Genomic DNA, 5,997 nt, shown 5'->3' with positions numbered 1-5,997 from the left:
CTGCAATGGTGCAAAATATTAAAGAGCCAGATTTGAACCCACTGCGCACAGGAAGTATATTTTCCAAATGGCACGTGCCCTCATGCTGCTACTCGCTCTCCCGTTACCTCTGTTAGTATCCTTCCCTGCGGTTGTTTACTCTGGTCATTGACACTTTGCCACACACGTATAGGCTTTATTATGCCCTATAATTAGCATAACTGTATTGCCTAGAGCAAAGTTATTATAGTTTTGTGTTTTTATATTAGTTTTTATTTCTATTCGTTTTTGTATTATTTGGAAGTAAGTTTATTTTCAGTTCGTTTTCAGACCTGATTTGCTAGTTTTTATTTAGTTTAGTTATATACAAATATTTATATTTTCAAATCAAACTGTATTTGTCACATGCACCAAATACAACAGGTGTAGAACTTAGTGAAATGCTTACTTACAAGCCCTTAACCAACATTGCACTTAAGAAAATACCTAAAACAAGTAAGAGATAAGAATAACAAATATTTAAAGAGCAGCAGTAAAATAACAATAGGGGGGTACCAGGTACAAAGTCAATGTGTCGAGGTAATATGTACACGTAGGTAGAGTTATTACAGTGACATAGATAATAACAGAGAGTAGAAGCAGCATAGAAGGGGGGAGGGGGGCAATGCAAATAGTCTGGGTAGCCATTTGATTAGATGTTCAGGAGTCTTATGGCTTGGGGGTAGAAGCCTCTTGGACCTAGGCTTGGCACTCCGGTACCGCTTGCCGTGTGGTAGCAGAGAGAACAGTCTGACTAGGGTGGCTGGAGTCTTTGACAATTTTTAGGGCCTTCCTCTGACACCGCCTGGTATAGAGGTCCTGGATAGCAGGAAGCTTGACCCCAATGATGTGCTGGGACATACGCACTACCCTCTGTTGTGCCTTGCAGTTGAAGGCTGAGCAGTTGCCATATCAGGCAGTGATGCAACCCGTCAGGATTGCTATCGATGGTGCAGCTGTAAAACCTTATGAGGATTTGTGGACCCATGCAAAATCTTTTCAGTCTCCTGAGGGGGGAATAGGTTTTGTGGTGCCCTCTTCGCGACTGTCTTGGTGTGCTTGGACCTTGTTAGTTTGTTGTTGATGTGGACACCAAGGAACTTGAAGCTCTCAACCTGCTCCACTACAGCCCCGTCTATGAGAATGGGGGCGTGCTTGGTCCTCCTTTTCCTGTAGTCCACAATCATCTCCTATGTCTTGATCAAGTTGAGGGATAGGTTGTTGTCCTTGCACAACACTGTCAGATCTCTGACCTCCTCCCTATAGGCTGTCTCATCGTTGCCGGTGATCAGGCCTACCACTGTTGTGTCATCTGCAAACTTAATGATGGTGTTGGAGTCGCGCCTTGCCTGGCCGTGCAGTCATGAGTGAATAGGGAATACAGGAGGGGACTGAGCACGCACCCCTGAGGTATTATTATAGTATTTCGTTTTAGTGTTGAGGACAGAAAGCATGCGTGAGAGTCTAGGAGCCATTTGTGTTTTATTGTTTTGTTTTAGTTTTTTGGGATGTCATTTCTTGCAACTGGGGGGCACTGGAGATGTAATACATACAGTGCATTCAGAAAGTATTCAGACCCCTTTACTTTTTACACATTTTGTTACATTACAGCCTTATTTGAAAATGGATTACATTTTTTTTGCCCTCAATCTACACACAATATCCCATAATGACAAAGTGAAGACCTGTTTTCAGACTTTTTCCCAAATGTATTAACAATAACAGAATTACCTTATTTAGTATTCAGACCCTTTGCTATGAGACTCAAAATTGAGCTCGGGTGCATCTTGTTTCCATTGATCATCCTTGAGAGGTTTCTAAAACTTGATTGGATGCCATCAGTGATAAATTCAATTCATTGGACATGATTTGGAAAGGCACACACCTGTTTTTACAGTGCCTTTGGAAAGTATTCAGACCACTTGACTTTTTTCACATTTTGTTGCGTTACAGCCTTATTCTAAATTGGATAAAACTTTATTTAAAAATCCTCAGCAATCTACACACAATACTCCATAATGACAAAGTTGAAAACAGGTTTTTAGAAATGTTTGCAGATGTATTAAATATAAAAAACATAAATACCTTATTTACATAAGTATTCAGACCCTTCGCTATTAGACTCAAAATTGAGATCAGGTGCATCCTGTTTCAGTTGATCATCCTTGAGATGTTTCTTCAACCTGGTTGGAGTCCACCTATGGTAAATTCAATTGATTGGACATGATTTGGAAAGGCACACACCTGTCTATACAGTGCCTTGCAAAATTATTGATCCCCCTTGGCATTTTTCCTATTTTGTTGCATTACAACCTGCAATTTAAATTGATTTTTATTTGGATTTCATGTAATGGACACACAAAATAGTCCAAATTGTTGAAGTGAATTAAATGACTTGTTTAAAAAAATATTTTTTTAAAAAGTGGAAAAGTGGTGCATGCATATGTATTCACCCCTATGCTATGAAGCCCCTAAATAAGATCTGGTGCAACCAATTACCTTCAGAATTCACATAATTAGTTAAATAAAGTCCACCTGTGTGCAATCTAAGTGTCACATGATCGCAGTATATATATAAAATCACACACACGTTCTTAAAGGCCCCAGAGTCTGCAACACCACTAAGCGTGGTGTGATCTTAACATAAGGAACTCAAGTCCTTTTGTTCACCTGACCTAGAATTCCTTACAATCAAATGCCGTCCGCATTATCTACCAAGATAATTCTCTTCGATTATAATCAAAGTCGTGTATATCCCCTCCAAGCAGACACATCGACGGCCCTGAAAGAACTTCATTGGACTCTATGTATACTGGAAACCACATATCCTGAGGCTGCATTTATTGTAGCTGGGGATTTTAACAAGGCTAATCTGAAAACAAGGCTCCCTAAATTTTAATCAGCATATCGAATGCGCGACCCGGGCTGGTAAAACCCTGGATCATTGTTACTCTAACTTCCGCGACGCATACAAAGCCCTGCCCCTCCCTTCTTTCAGAAAATCTGACCATGACTCCATTTTGTTGCTCCCAGCCTATAGACAGAAACTAAAACAGGAAACACCCGTGCTCAGGTCTGTTCAACGCTGGTCCGACTAATCGGATTCCACGATTCAAGATTGCTTCGATCACGTGGACTGGGATATGTTCCGCATAGCGTCGGACAATAACATTGATGAATACGTTGATTCGGTGAGCAAGTTTATTAGCAAGTGCATCGGTGATGTTGTACCCACAGCGACTATTAAAACCTTCCCGAACCAGAAACCGTGGATTGATGGCAGCTTTCGCGCAAAGCTGAAAGCGTGAACCACTGCTTTTAGTCAGGGCAAGGCGATCGGAAACATGACCGAATACAAACAGTGTAGCTATTCCCTCCGCAAGGCAATCAAACAAGCTAAGCGTCAGTATAGAGACAAAGTAGAATCACAATTCCACGGCTCAGACACGAGAGGTATGTGGCAGGGTCTAAGTCAATCACAGACTACAAAAAGAAAACCAGCCCCATCGCAGACCTCGATGTCTTGCTCCCAGACAAACTAAACAATTTCTTTGCTCGCTTTGAGGACAATACAGTGCCACCGACACGGCCCGCTACCAAAACCGGCGGGCTCTCCTTCACTGCAGCCAACGTGAGTAAAACATTTAAACGGGTTAACACTCGCAAGGCTGCCGGCCCAGACGGCATCCCTAGCCACGTCCTCAGAGCATGCGCAGAACAGCTGCAAACTCGTCATTAAGCTCGAGACTCTGGGTCTCGACCCCGCCCTGTGCAACTGGGTCCTGGACTTCCTGACGGGCCGTCCCCAGGTGGTGTGGGTAGGAAACCAAATCTCCACCCCGCTGATCCTCAACACTGGGGCCCCACAAGGGTGAGTTCTCAGCCCTCTCCTGTACTCCCTGTTCACCCATGACTGTGTGGCCATGCATGCCTCCAACTCAATCATCAAGTTTGCAGACGACACTACAGTGGTAGGCTTGATTACCAATAACGACGAGACGGCCTACAGGGAGGTGAGGGCCCTCGGAGTGTGGTGTCAGGAAAATAACCTCACACTTAATGTCAACAAAACAATGGAGATGATCGTGGACTTCAGGAAACAGCAGAGGGAGCAGCCCCCAATCCACATCGACGGGACAGTAGTGGAGAAGGTGGAAAGTTTTATGTTCCTCGGCGTACACATCACAGACAAACTGAAATGGTCCACCCACACAGACAGCATGGTGAAGAATGCGCAGCAGCGCCTCTTCAACCTCAGGATGCTGAAGAAATTCGGCTTGTCACCAAAAACACTCAAACTTCTACAGGTGCACAATCGAGAGCATCCTGTCGGGCTGTATCACCGCCTGGTACGGCAACTGCTCTGCCTACAACCGTAAGGCTCTCCAGAGGGGGCAAACTACCTGCCCTCCAGGACACCTACACCACCCGATGTCACAGGAAGGCCAAAAAGATAATCAAGGACAACAACCACCCAAGCCACTGCCTGTTCACCCCGTTATCATCCAGAAGGCGAGGTCAGTACAGGTGCATCAAAGCTGGGACCGAGAGACTGAAAAGCAGCTTCTATCTCAAGGCCATCAGACTGTTAAACAGCAATCACTAACATTGAGTGGCTGCTGCCAACATACTGACTCAAATCTCTAGCCACTTTAATAATTAAAAATTGGAATCTAATAAATGTATCACTAGCCACTTTAAACAATGTCACTTTATATAATGTTTACATACCTTACATTACTCATCTCATATGTATATACTGTAGTCTATACCATCTACTGCATCTTGCCTATGCCGTTCGGCCATCACTCATCCATATATTTTTATGTACATATTCTTATTCATTCCTTTACACTTCTGTGTATAAGGTAGTTGTTGTGAAATTGTTAGATTACTTGTTAGATATTACTGTATGGTTGGAACTAGAAGCACAAGCATTTCGCTACACTCGCATTAACATCTGCTAACCATGTGTATGTGACAAATTAGATTTGATTTGATGTAAGCAAAGGGCACCACCAAGCAAGTCGCACCATGACAGCCAAGGAGCTCTTCAAACAGGTCAGAGACAAAGTTGTGAAGTACAGATCAGGGTTGGGTTATAAATAAATATCAGAAACTTTGAACATCCCACAGAGCACCGTTAAATCCATTATTAAAAAAAATTGAAAGAATTTGGCACCACAACAAACCTGCCAAGAAAAGGCTGCCCACCAAAAAACTCACAGGCCAGGCAAGGAGGGCATTAATCAGAGAGGCAACAAAGAGACCAAAGATAACCCTGAAGGAGCTGCAAAGCTCCACAGCGGAGATTGGAGTATCTGTCCATAGGACCACTTTAAGCCGTACACTCCACAGACCTGGGCTTTACAGAAGAGTGGCCAGAAAAAAAGCCATTGCTTAAAGAAAAAAATAAGCAAACACATTTGGTGTTTGCCAAAAGGCATGTGGGAGACTTAAAACAGATGGAAGGTACTCTGGTCAGATGAGACTAAATTTGAGCTTTTTGGCCATCAAGGAAAATGTCTGGCTCAAACCCAACACCTCTCATCACCCAGAGAACACCATCCCCACAGTGAAGCATGGTGGTGGCAGCATCATGCTGTGGGGATGTTTTTCCATTGGCAGGGACTGGGAAACTGGTCAGAATTGAAGGAATGATGGATGGCACTAAATACAGGGAAATTCTTGAGGGAAACCTGTTTCAGTCTTCCAGAGATTTAAGACTGGGACGGAGGTTCACCTTCTAGCAGGACAATGACCCAAAGCATACTGCTAAAGCAACACTCGGGTGGTTTAAGGGGAATTATTTAAATGGCCTAGTCAAAGCCCAGACCTCAATCCAATTGAGAATCTGTGGTATGACTTAAAGATTGCTGCACACCAGCGGAACCCATCCACCTTGAAGGAACTAGAGCAGTTTTGCATTGAAGAATGGGCAAAAATCCCAGTGGCTAGATGTGCCAAGCATATAGATAT

This window comes from Salmo salar, chromosome 15, assembly GCF_965601325.2.
Source record: "Salmo salar chromosome 15, fSalSal1, whole genome shotgun sequence".
NCBI classification, from domain to species: Eukaryota; Metazoa; Chordata; class Actinopteri; order Salmoniformes; family Salmonidae; genus Salmo; species Salmo salar.
Note: the sequence above shows the minus strand (reverse complement) of the source record.